The sequence below is a fragment of the Canis lupus genome, chromosome 21 (assembly GCF_011100685.1).
Source record: "Canis lupus familiaris isolate Mischka breed German Shepherd chromosome 21, alternate assembly UU_Cfam_GSD_1.0, whole genome shotgun sequence".
Taxonomy (NCBI): Eukaryota; Metazoa; Chordata; class Mammalia; order Carnivora; family Canidae; genus Canis; species Canis lupus.
Window position 1 is genome coordinate 5,330,717 of NC_049242.1, and position 14,099 is coordinate 5,344,815.

A 14,099-nucleotide genomic window follows, 5' to 3' on the forward strand; every position below is an offset into this window, starting at 1 on the left:
TCATGACCTGAGGTGAAGGTAGACGCTTAACCAATGGAGCCACCCAGGTGCCTCATGCGTCCTTTCATTTTTAATAGTCCCCTAAGTCTTATGTATGGTATGCTTGCCTTTCTCTGATTTAGCTAATGCACCATCATAAGGCTAGTCTTCGTCTGATATCACTTTCATAATGTGACACCTCTGTTTAAAAATTCTTCTGGGGCAGTCCGGGTGGCTCAGTGGTTTAGCGCCGCCTTTGGCCCAGGGTGTGATCCTAGAGATCTGGGATCGAGTCCCACTTCAGGCTCCCTGCATGGAGCCTGCTTCTCCCTCTACCTGTGTCTCTGCCTCTCTGCCTCTCTGTCTCTCTGTCTCTCTCTCTCTCTCTCTGTGCCTCTCATGAATAAATAAATAAAATCTTTAAAAAAAATTCTTCTGGCAGGAGTGACTGGGTGGCTCAGTTAGTAAGTGTTGGACTCTTGGTTTTGGCTCAGATTAGGATATTAGGGTCCTGGGATTGAGCCCTGAGTGGGGCTCCAGCTGAACAGAGAGTTTGCTTGTCTCCCTCTCCCTCTGCCCCTCACTCTACTTTCTCTCTCTCTGGAATAAATAAATAAATAAATCTTAAAAAAAAAAAAATCTTCCAGGGGATCCCTGTTTCTTACAGAAAGTGTAGACTTCTAAGTCTTGTGTTCAGGGTTCTCCATGTTTGGTCTCATCAAATCTATCATACTGTATGTCCATCTTTTCCAAAACATAACACTATCTCTATAGATAGAGAGTCTTCTTATCTTCTTATAGTCCCTTAAATGTCACGTCCTCATTCCCGCTTCCATTCATACTGGCTCACACATCTGGAATGTACTTGTTTCTGCTCTTCAGTGAAACAGATCATGGTCAAAATGTTAATAAGAGACACAGCCCCATCAGGTGATTCCAGCCCTTTATGATCTTTCTTTCCTAATAGAAGATGTGTGGATAATAATCAAATAATGTTGAAAAAAACTTTGAAGAGATTATATGAGGAAAATTTGGAAGAGAGACCGAAGGTAGTCACTAATTTATTTCTGTCATCAAGAGCCACCAAAATCCATTTGAAAATATTCACAGTTGTCTCACATCCATCCTTAATATGGAAATGTTAGGTCCAAACTCCCATGATTTCCATTTTACTGAAACTTTCCTCTCCAACATTACCACTAACTCTCTTTTGTAAGATTTTGTATCTTTTATAACAACACTAGGTATTTTTTATTATGAAAGCAATTAATGAAATAAAAATCTGTGGGAAATAGATATAGGATTAAGGAAAAAATAAAAATCCCCAGGACTTTTACTACTCTTAGTATTTGGAACATAGAAACTCTTCCTTAAAAATATCTACTTTGACAGTTATTAGGTTGGATGTCAGAGTAAAAGCTCCTCAGTTCTTTTTTTTTCCCCCCCTCAATTCTGCTTACTAGAAGCTTATGATGTCAGCACTGGGCTCAGTAATGTCTTGCCTACTATTCTGTTAGGTAGTTTAAGCATGTTCATTGGATATGTAATTAGTTTGATGTAATTTAAAGATACTATTAACCCCCTTAAGGCCTAAAAGAATAAAAACTCTGTGTTAAAATTCTTAGTAAAAAAAAAGCCAAATAATTACGATAGAATGATAGAGACTATTTAAAAATTAGAAAGTATGAGAAAATGATAAATGTGAAAGCAATATTTAATATATTCATGATGCAATAGGAATAATAGTGACTGTTCAATTGATGATAAGGAGATAAGGAAAAGTATATATGTCTAAAGTTTATTTAACTAGATAGAACACTAATTAACATGATGCTAATTCTGGAAAAGATAAGAAATATTTCAGACTTCAAAACTGAGCATAGTGCAAGTGCTGCTGATATAATTTCTGTTATAATCCACACATTTCACATAATCATCTTTATATATACAGAAAAGGCACATAATGAAAAGTATTTGACAAAATTCATCTATTTGAGATTTTTAGAATTTTTTAATTAGAAAGGAATAGGTAAATACTTATGTAAGCATCTGACTTAATAGTATAATATTAAAACAGTAGAAGTACTCCCATTAAAGAACAAGATAAGGTTACCTACTATCATGACTGTGTTATTTAGCATTGTTTTTAAGTATCATCCAATGTAATTTGATAACATAAATACATGCTATGCATGTTATTGAAAAGGAAGAGGCAAAATAAGCATATTTTAACCTGGAAATCAAGAAAATCAAATATATTATTAGAAACAAAAGATTTTAACTAGATGACTGGTTATTAAAAGGAGCTTGGAAGTCATCACTCTCTTGTAACAAATAAAAAGAACAAGTTGAAAGTCAACAATGCTTCTTAGATCCATCAGAGAATTAATTAAGGTCATGGGACAAATGGCTGCCTTCCAAATTGGACAGACAGGTAGAGCAGAAACTTACAAGTAAAAGCCTTCTCAGGAACCAGTATGGGGTATCAAAACAGGAACTGTAATTGATGAGTTGCTGGATGCTCAATGTGGACAAGTCTGAGAGCTAACTCCAGGGAACCCCACTTCTAGGAGTTCTTCATACTTTTGTGAGTTTTACCAACAAAAATGCTACCAAGTTACCACACAGAGGTAAGAGAAAAATCTCTTTTGCTTTCTGGCAGAGGGGAGGGAAAAACAGCCAGTTTGAAATATGTCCAAAGCATTCTGTTCTTTTTGATAAGGCCTACCCTTGAGAGAAACTGTTTTACTAACCTATCCTACCTGGTTTTGTCAGAGCTTGCCTGACCTGGGAGAAGGGAAATTCTTAACTCCAGTCTCCTCTAGTCTTCTACCTGGAGGAAGAGAAATAGAAATACAAACTCTAGTACTCTAGCCATCCTTTCCTACCTCAGAGCTGGAGACTAGGAAGCACTTTTGGGTGTTACAGCCCAGGGGTACAAGCTCATTAAAAGATTGAGGACTGTATGTAGGACTTAGTCATAGGACTGTAGAATACCTCCCCTCCCACCTCCATACCTCACTACCACATCACTCAAGGTTTGCTTATTTCAGTTCTTTTTACCTACTACATCATGTCCAGCTTTCAACAAAAAACTACAGGGCATACTAAAAGCCAAGTTTGATATATAAGAATTAACAGCTTTCTATTATGAAGATACTTAAAAATATTTTAAGTATACTTATATACTTAAGTATATATACTTAAGGGAGGGAAATATCCTATTTATAATAACAATTAAAAATATGAAATATCCAAGAATAAACTTAAGATACATGCAGAGGTTTTATGAAGAAACTCTAAAATTCTGCTGAATAATATAAAAGAAGACTTAAATAAATGGAAAAGCATATCTTGTTTGATAGAAATGGTCAATATTGTTTAGGTTGTAATTCTTCTATAGATAGTCTGGTTAAAACTTGACACGTCAATGCTAAAATTTGTAATGACAAAAGTCTGGAAATAATAGAAATGTTTTTGGGGGGCTGATAATTTATATGTTTATAATTGAATACTATGCAGTCTTTGGAAAGAAGAGGTAGGTCTCCACGTGTGAATATGAAAATATGTTCAAGACAGTTAAAAAAAAAAAACAAATGTTGAACAGTGTGTATAAGTTCTCATTTGTTGGGAATTGTGGAAGGAGGAGTAAAAGAAACTGGATACACAAGCAGGTATATTACTTAGAGGCAGGTAGAATGGAAACAAGGAGACATGTTTGGAGGCTCTTTGAATAGTTCCAAATAAAAATTGATAAAGGCCATGTACAGGGTAATGACAAATGCGAAGTAAAGGACAAATTTGAAAACATACTTATGTGGATGTAATGTGTTAAAGCTACCTGAGTGTTGCAGATTGGGGGGAGAGAGGAGTCAAAGATAATGGCCCCTGATTTCAATCTTGGTGACAGTTTTTGGTTCACTTCTTTTTGGACTGCCTCTCTTTGTACACTTCCCTGTCCTTTTTTTCTCAGCCAAAAGAAAGGCCTTAATGTGTCCTGCAGCCCTTGCTCACTCCCTGGCTCCCTTCTCCTTCCTTCCTTATGATTTTTCCCCCTCCTTATAGCTTCAGCCATTGTTTGTTTATGGATGACTTCCACTTGTCACCTCTGGTCCTGATCTCTTTCACAGCTTCCCATCCCTCATGTCATTTGCTTGCTATATAGTTGCACAAGGATGCTATCATGTCATGATCATAAGCTTAGTACAGTTATACAGTTCAAGTTCAGCTGCTGTTGCAAGGTATATGTCCCCTTGGAAAAGTTGCTTAACTTCTATAGGGGTCAGTTACCCCATTCATAAATGGGAATAGCACTACTAATGCTTCTCTTGCAGGGATATTATAAGCAATAAATGAATAATGATTTTCTAAAAGCAGAGCATTAACTAGGCCAGTTCATGATGATTTTTTCCTTGGTGTGGGGTGAAATGAAAGTAATTGAGATAATATTTCATCTGTCTACCTATCTACTTCTATTTCATTTTTGACAGATATTCTGTTATGGGCCATCTTTTATCAAGGAAGGACTCTTCTGTATCACAAGAATACATCCTCCTAACCTTTGGGTTTTAAAGATCTTTTTTCTGTTATATAATGATGTTCCTAATAGGTAGTAGTCATTATTGTAGTTCTATTTTAATGGTCTCACTTATAAGAAAATACAAAGTCCACAGCCCTGATTTCCCGTCTCCCACCCGCACAATTTCTCTTCTTTGCATCTTGTATTAGCGTGGTGCAGTTGTTACAATTGATAAACCAATACTGATACATTAATATTAATTAAAATCCATAGTTTACATAAGGGCTCACTCTTTATGTTGTACATTCTGTGGGACGAATGCATAATGACATGTTTCCATCATTACTGTATCGTGTGTAGCAGTTTCACTGCCTTAAAAATCCTCTGTGCTCCACGTTTGTCTCTCCTTCCCTTTCACTGAACCCCTGACAACCACTCATCTGTTGACTGTCTACATAGATTTGCTTTTTCCAGAATGTCATATGGTTGGAATCATCTAATACAAAGCCAGATTGGCTTCTTCCACTTAATGGCGGCGTATCTTTAAGGATCCTCTGTTTCAAAAAAAAAAAAAAGGATCCTCTGTTTCTTTTTTTTTTTTTGTCTTGATAACTCACTTCTTATTGCTGAATAATATTCCTTTGTATAGATGTACCACCGTTTGTTTATCTATTCCTTGTCTGAAAGACTGGTTGCTTCCAAGTTTTTCCCAGTTAAGAACAGCTTGCATTTAAAATTCTTCAAGATTAAATTGGGAAATTTTTCTTAATATTAGGTCTATTCATTCCTTGGGCTGCTGTAACAGAGTGTTGCAAATTGAGTGGCTTAGAACACAGGAATTTATTTTCTCACAGTTCTGGAGTGTGATATTGTGATATAAAAAGAAATATATATTTTGGGCTTCACTTTTGGCTCCTGGCCAGAGCTCTTAAAACCTTGTAATTTACTAAGTAATAAGATCCATAGGATGATCTTTTGATAAAATATTTGTTTTTGGTTTCTGACTCATGACATAGTTCCCAGAGTGATAAAAGTGAAAGGAACATCTTTTGTTGTAACACACACCTTTCAACCATCCCTGAGTTTATGTTAACGAGGTGATGTTTGGAAAGCCTCTAAAGGTGGGGGCCTGGTTGTCACGGGAACACCCTTGTGACTAGAAGTTTGGAACTTCCAGCTCCACTCTCTTTAGTAAAGGGAGAAGGGCTAGAGGTTGAATTTATTAATGGACAATGATTGAATCAATCATGTCTAAGGAATGAAGCCTCCATAAAAACATCCTAACTGAAAGGGTTCGGAGAGCTTCTGGACTAGTAAATACTTGGAGGTGCTGGGAGAGTGATGTGCCTGCCCAGAGAGGGCATGGAAATTCCATACGCCCTCTTACCTTGTACCTTGCCCTTGAGGCTCTTCAGATGGCTGTTTCTGAGTTGTATCCTTTGTAATAAACTAGTAAATGTAGATAAAGTGTTGCCCTGAGTTTTGTGAGCCATTCTAGCAAATTATTGAACCTGAGAGGGGAGTGATGGGAATTTGACTTCTGGATGGTTGGTCAGATGTACAGGTGACCGCCTTGGACTTAAGATTGGTGCCTGAAGTAGGGTTCAGACATGTGGTCTGTGCTACTTGTGGGTATTAGTGTGATAATTGAATTGTAGGACCCCCAGCTAGTGTCTGCTGAGGATTGAAGAATTGTTTCCTATGGAAAAACTCACCATATTCAGTATCAGAAGGTTGAAAATAGAATATAGAAAACTGTTTTTTTTTAGGGGGGTTAGAATCATAGATTGGTTTATACTTCTTCCCTTGCTGCTGGTGAAGGCCAATAATGCTTGGCGTTTTTTGGTTTGTAGATTCATCACTCCAATCTCCACCTCTGTCTTCACATAACATTCGCCTTATACCTCTGTGTCTTCACAGGATCCTGTCTGTATAAGGATATCAGTTATATCAGATTATGGGCCACTCGACTCTAGCATCTCCTCATCTTAACTAATTACATCCACAAGGACCCTATTTCCAAATAAGGTCACATTTCCAGATACCTGTTAGTCAGGACTTTAACCTATCTTTATTGGGGGAAGGAGGACAGAATTCAACTTATAGCATGAAGTGATGCTTTCCAGACTTCCTCTTTAGATACTTCTATTTTGTTGTTGAATTATTAATGGTGATGTAATGTTATTCGACCTTTAGTAGTTGTGGTTTCAACTGAAAACCAAATTGTCTTTGGCTGTGTCATAATAAAAAAGGGCTTCTCTGTACTCAAATTTGTACTTTTAAAGATATAACCAATAAGATTTATCCCAGATGCCAGTTTGTGGCTCTACCCTGTTCAGAGTTTTGTTTGTATGGCTCATTTTGCCTCCTTTGTGGTTTGTCAGTCAAGTTGTATAAAAAATAAAGTAAAATTGATGTTAACAGTTTTTTTACTAGAATTATTCAATGAAATATGAGTACTTAATTTTTTACTTCACAGTTTTAGCATATAAAGAAACTGTGGAGGATAGTTTATAACTTCTACAGGCTCATTTTTCCCTTTCAGTTGATTAAAATATAGTGTTTTGCAGATTTGCAAATATTCTTTCCTATGTTTCTATCATCTGACATTCCATGTGAAAACTGACCTATAAATTTGCTCATACCCAGATCATCGTTATAGACAAGTTTTCTGAATTTCCTTTATAGTAATTTCCTGATCGGAGAGAAAGAAACAGAGAGGGCGAGAGAGGGAGGTAGCTTAAAGTCACATGGAAAGTTACTGAGCAGTTTGAAAATAGTTTGATTAAGAGAATGTGGAAGAAAATGGGAACATTTTTTATTGGGGAGAGAGCAAAACTGAATTATGTTTTAGGAATAAAAGAATTATAAATTTCAGTCTGTGTGGCAGTTTTTTTTTTTTCCACCAGTAAGATTTTAATATGATGAGTAGACTTTTCTTGATAATAAGAAATGCTATCGAAGAGCAGACCTTATTCCATCTTATCTATTGATACAGCCAAGTTCCTGAGACAGGCAGGGACATCATGTATCTGTATCATATTTTATGTATTCCAGAAGATTTCTCTCCTCCTCTTGTATCTGAGAGTCATATGACTTTTTCTACACTAAAGATATTTCCTGTTAATGCAGAAAAACCTAATGAATCAGTCTGAGTTTGCTGCCTTCATTCTTCAGACCCCTTTTTAGTAGGGTAGGCCTTGGTATTTTTGAGTTCTCTTGCTTTGCTGCATCTGTATTTCTTCTTCCTTTACTGAAATACCTGAAATGCAATTTTCTCAGAAGTCATCAAGTGTTACTCAAATGATTGCTTGTATTTGTTTCATAAGCTTAGGGTCAAATCCAACCGCTTCTTCCAACAGTTATCAAATATTCTTCTTTATTACTGCTACTACAGAGTAATCCAGAATTTTGATATTTCTTAGATTATTATAATTTCATCTTTATCATATTTAGTTTTGTGCACTTCCTTAACTCTGACATTTACCTGTATTGGGGTCTCCAATGATTTTCCTTACATGACTGTTCAAGTTTAAAATATTTATTTATTTATTTATTTATTTATTTATTTATTATTTTTTAAAATTTTTATTTATTTATGATAGTCACGCACACACAGAGAGAGAGAGAGAGAGAGAGAGAGAGGAAGAGACATAGGCAGAGGGAGAAGCAGGCTCCATGCACCGGGAGCCCGACGTGGGATTCGATCCCAGGTCTCCAGGATCGCGCCCTGGGCCAAAGGCAGGCGCTAAACCACTGCGCCACCCAGGGATCCCACTGCGCCACCCAGGGATCCCTAAAATCTTTATTCCTCCCTCCTCTGCCCACCTAATATCTTGTTACAAAAATCCCCAAATACATTATTGAGTTGTAGGAGTTCTTTATGTATTTTAGATATTAATCCCTTATCAGATTTGCAAATATTTTCTCCCATTCAGTAGGTTGTCTTTTCATTTTGTTGCTGGCTTCCTTTGCTGTGCAGAACCTTTTTAGTTTGGTATATTTCCACTTGTTTACTTCTGCTTTTGATGTCAAATCCAAATACCATTGCCAAGACCAATATCAAGGAGCTTACCCTCTGTGTTTTCATCTAGGAATGCTATGGTTTCAGGTGTTACGTTAAACTTTAATCTATTTTGAGTTGATTTTTGTGTGTGGTGTAAGGTAGGGGTCCAGTTTCACTCTTTTGCACATACCTGTGCAGCTTTCCTAGCACCATTTATTGAAGGGACTCTGCTTTCTCCATTGTATATTCTTGACAATTTTGTTGTAATTAATTGACCATACATGTGTGGGTTTATCTCTGTGTTCTGTATTCTGTACCACTGATCTTCATGTCTGTTTTTATGCCAGTACCATACTATTTTGATTACTGCTGCTTTATAATATGGTTTGAAATCAAGAAGTGTGATCCCTCTAGCTTTGTTCTTTTTTAAGATTGCTTTGGTTATTTGGGATCTTTTGTAGTTCTATGTAAATTCTGGGATTTTTTTTGTTCTCTTTCTATGAATGCCATTGGGATTTTGATAGAGATTGTATTGAACCTTTTATGTTTTTAATGCCACAGTTCTTTTTTAATATTGTGTATTTATAAAGAAATTATACTGGCTATAGTTATTTTTAATATTCATTTCCTTTAACTTTTATAATATAGTTAAGTGTTTAACATACCACCTATCACAGAATCAGTTTTCTGAATCTGATAATATTTTTACCTTTACCAGTGAGATGTATATTTTCATATGTTTTTATGTTTCTATATCTTTTCATTTCAGCTCAAAGAAGTCCTTTCAGCACTTTTTTTCAAGGCAGATCTAGTGGTGATGAATTCCTTTAGCATTTGTTTTTCTGGGAAAGGGTTAGTGCTTCTTCGTTTCTGAAGGATTCCTTTGTAGACTGCAGAGTGAGGAGGGCATGGGTTTGGTACTTGGTCTGGTGAGGGTTCCTGTTGCTTAGATGAGGGCATCTTTGGTTGAGGTTTTTCCAGGGATTCATGGGTGGGGTTCCTATTGGAGTACAGATGATGCTCTGAAATTCTTATCTGTCTCTTTTCTGAATTCCTCCTTTACCCCCTGTCATGGGGCTCTTGTTTTAAACTTTGGGTGCTGAGGAAGAGAGATGGATTTCTTTAGCAGTGTCCCTTGCTGGGGAAGCTGGGCACTAACTCACTGCTTTACCCTTTCTTCCATGGGAGAGATCCCCAACCTGCTTTTTCTCTGAGCTGTAGAACCTTGTGGGGGAGGGGTGATACTGGCAAAGTTTCTCTTACCTACTCTCATATGTCCAAACTTTTTTTTTTTCCATCTTCCAGTGAAATGCTGGAACTTCTCTAGAAATCTGAACTTCTATAAAGGCTTTCTCATCCACAGGAATCTGCCTAAGTTAGTGTTTTCCAGATGCCGCAGCCAAGAAGGTTTGGAGTCCGTTCACAGGCTCCTGCTGTTTCCATAGCCTGTCCCAGGTTCTGTCTGCTTGTTACCTGCTGTATAAGTGGCTGAGACTCCTCCTAGGTCCCTTGATCCCATAGTTCCCATGGAAGCACTTTTGTTTGTGGAGAGGTGCCAAATTTTAGATGTGAAAGGGCAACAAAAATGACGCCATTTTAGGGTGCCATGATGTTGACACCACTCTCTTTGCTCCTTAGAATAGTAAGAAGCTTGTTATTTTTTTTAAATTTTATTTATTTATTCATGAGAGGCAGAGACACAGGCAGAGGCAGAAGCAGGCTCCATGCAGGGAGCCTGACATGGGACTCGATCCAGGGTCCCCAGGATCATGCCCTGGGCTGGAAGGCAGTGCTAAACCACTGAGCCACCCGGGCTGCCCGATGCTTGTTATTTTGTAGCTAAATTTTCAGGGATGAGAAAGATTGATGACATGCAGTCTCAGATATTAAACCCTGTCTATTTTAGAGCAGAGGAACAAAGTGCCATGTGGAAAGAGAGTAAAAATTTACACTGATGCTGCGAAGTAAGTATTCTGTTTTTGTTTTTGTTTTTGTTTTTTAGTATTTTTTACATTTTGATAGCACCTTGCAAATCCTTTATGATGCAGTTATCTCATTTCATATTCACTAACTGTAAGGTAGATGTTATTTGATATTAAATGATGAAACTAAGATTCAGAGAGGTTAGTATGGTGGCGGTAAATGGTTTTTTTGGGGGGAGCAGAAAGGTAGTTGAGATGTAAAACTTAAGTCTTTGCTATACATCACAGATTTCTTATATCTAAGTTTTAATGTTGATTTCCCCTTTTCAGCTTAATTATTGCCTCAGTTAATTTTTTTTTAAAAGGACATGTGGGTTATATTTTTGGTGACTTGGCATATGTAAAGAGTAACTTCCTCTTACCATCATCCATATCAGGGAGGTTACAGCATTTTCTTTCAAAGATCTGCTAACATTTGTTACTGTTTTCTAGAGTATCATTTTACAGATAAGTTGAAGCTGGCCTGATCTTGCTTTTACATGCAACTTCCGCCAGACCTCTCTCTTTTGGCCTGTATTGTATTGTCATGGGTTGTCTTTTAACATTTATAGTTAAAAAAATATGCTACAATTCACCTAGGCATATTTCTGTCCGTTGATTTTTGGGGAGGGGTGGTAGAGGAAGAGGGAGAGAGAGAACCTTAGGCAGGCTCCGCACTCAGCCTGATGCAGGGCTTGTTCTTACAATCTTGAGATAACCCGAGTTAAAATCAAGAGTTGGATGCTTAACAGACTAAGCTACCTGGGTGCTCCTCTGTTATTGATTTTTTTTAAAAAAATTTTAATTTATTTATGATAGTCACACACAGAGAGAGAGAGAGAGAGAGGCAGAGACACAGGCAGAGGGAGAAGCAGGCTCCTTGCACCGGGAGCCCGACGTGGGATTCGATCCTGGGTCTCCAGGATCACGCCCTGGGCCAAAGGCAGGCCCCAAACCACTGCGCCACCCAGGGATCCCCCTGTTCATTGATTTTTATGTGGAAACTGGTAAACTGTTTTGGTCAACAAATTTAGAAAATCTTTATTCATTTCAAAAATATGTTCTTCAGTTGTATCTTGGATTATTGCTCCTATTCTGTTTTAATGTTTTTTCTTTCAGGAAATGGGAGTTCTTGTATTGGTTTTTTATCATCTTCCCTTATGTTTTTTATCTCTATTTTTTCCTATAAAGTCTTAGAGCAGTCTTCATTTTTGCCCTCAACATAAACGCTGTTTTCTGAATAATCAATTCAGTTATTATTTCCAACACAAATTTTATTACTACATTTTTAATTTTTGCAGTAATTCTTTATCTTACCCATTTTTTTTGACTGTCATTGTGTCTCTCCTTATGACTTCCTGTTTTTATTTCTTAAGGAATATGGTCGATTTCCTTTTGGTTATACCAAATAGCTTATAAATGTTTCTACTAATGGCTATAGAGAATTCTTTTCAGAAGACTGCTTTTTTGTTGAGCCTCAGGCTGATACCTCCTTTTCCTTGCAAATAATCCTTTTTTCTAGACTGTTTTTTTCTCTTCTATTTAAGGATAAGTTTGTTCATAATCAATGTTTGCCAACAAAGGGTCTGGATTGCCCTTGGCCCTGCTCTGTTTACTCATTTGGGTTCCTTTTTGTATCTTCAGCTCTAAAGTGAGTTGTTTATGTATATCCTCTAGTGTATGCCTAAGTGTTAAAAGTCTGCCATCTTGGACAGCTTTTCTGAGCAGATATGGGATCTTGACTAGCTTTTCTTCATTGCCTTGCTCTCTGACATTCTTGTCAGTGCAAGTATAAGAGAGTCTATGGCTCTGAACATGCACTACTTGCATGAGTTTCCCTATTTTCTCACTTTATAAAGCTTTACTTTGAAGATTATGCCTTCTGTATACTGTGTGTTTGTGCCAGAACTGCCTTCCTCTCTATCCCTGTATACAACACACATTTTCTGAGGTTGGCAGTTTTCTTCTGAGTGTAGAAATCTAGAAAGAGTGGAAGTCGTGGTGAACGACACCGTAGCAGCTACAAGGATGTATACCTGTGCAGTGTGGGAATTCCTGGGGCTTTGTCGTGACATAATCTTTGTGGGAATTCCTGGGGCTTTGTAGTGACATAATCTTTGTTATTTCCAAGTCTGGTGGTAGATGAGGGCAAAGGATAAAGCATTTTAAATGATCTTTCACATATTGAATGTTTGATTTTGGTTCTTTTTGTACTGTGTTGTTATTTGTACCTTTTTAAAAAGATTTGAGAGAAAGCCTGAGAGAGAGCACAAGCAGGGAGGAGAGGGGCAGGGGGAGAGAGAGAGAGAGAGAGAGAGAGAGAGAGAGAGAGAAAGAGAGAAGCAGACTCCCCACTGAGCAGGAAGCCCGATGCGGGGCTCCATCCCCACTCCAGGATCGTGAACTGAGCTGAAGGCAGACACTTACCTGAGTGAGCCACCCAGGTGTCCTGTTTGTGTATTTCAATCTAATTCTGTTGTTTTCATGATTAGTAGAAAATTTTACCAGATTTTAGTCATCAGTTGTTAGTCTGAATTTCTATTATTGTGATTAATAGAAAATATTTATTAAGTTATATATTATGTGTTGACCCTGGTATAAATGCTTTAAATGTATTAACTCATTTAACAGTTTTGTGGGGCAGTAGTATTATTACCATTTTATAGAGGCATAACGAAGTTGAGCACTCTGCCCAAGAGTACTTAGCATGTACTTAGCACAGATGGGATTGGAACCCAGGAAAAGTCTATATATTTGCATATTTCAAGTTTATAACCTGCTTTTCTGCATCTTCATAGGCTCATCCTTCCTCTTTCTCTTCCTCTATCTTTTTCTCCCTCCCTCCTTCTGATCTCTTTCTTTCTTCTATGACTTCATAAAAAGCTATATCAGGAACTGGCAACTAGGTGCCATTAAAAAATATGACATTTTATGAATTTTCGAATGTGGAATATAAAAAATTATATGTATATATATATTTTAGTTCTTTAGGTATTGCATTAAGATTACTTTATGAAACAATTAAACTTTTGAAAGTATGTTATAATTTATTTAGACTGCAAGTTTATTGAACAGAATTAATTTATTCTTTATAGACCTTAGTTTATTGGCCTTAGGTGAACACTGGGCTGTGGCAATGTCTAACCCTTTTATCTAATCCTCCCTAAGCACCTAACTTAAACTAAGGAATGACTTAATTATCAAAAAGAATTAAAGTCATTAGATTAGTACTGCCTAGTATGGGCATCACTAGAAATATGGCTATTGAGCACTTGAAATGTGCTAGACTGAGATATGCTATAAGTAGAAAATACACTCTGGATTTCTAAGGTGTATATGAATAAAAGAATATAAAATATATCATTAATACTTCAAAAATGAGTATGACATGTTGAAATGACAATATTTTTTACTTATTAGATTAAATAAAATATATTATTAGAATGAATTTTGCCTATTTTTCTTTGTTTAATGTGACTATATAGATAATTAAAAATTACATATATGGCTCGTGTTATATTTCTATCTGGTATTCTAAAGATATATCTCTTCTCTCAGAGTCTGGTAGCAGGAAAACAGATAAGTGGTTAGGAGTGGTGTAAGTGCCAGATAGGAGATCCTGCTTAAGAGACCT

General features: G+C 36.8%; 1 protein-coding gene across 8 annotated transcripts in view; it reads left to right on the forward strand.

The window, feature by feature from the left end:
• MTMR2 (myotubularin related protein 2) overlaps positions 1–14,099 on the forward strand; it is a 121,711-nt gene that overhangs the window by 57,196 nt on the left and 50,416 nt on the right. The window contains exons 1-2 of one of the 8 annotated variants that reach the window (XM_038568235.1): positions 5,702–5,811; positions 10,411–10,468. The exons of 5 other annotated variants lie outside the window; for them this stretch is intronic. The gene's annotated coding sequence lies outside the window, so the exon portion shown is untranslated. Of the gene's footprint in view, positions 1–27; positions 48–5,701; positions 5,812–10,410; positions 10,469–14,099 lie in introns of those variants that run through there. 2 more of the 8 variants (XM_038568233.1, XM_038568236.1) reach the window with 2 other exon arrangements.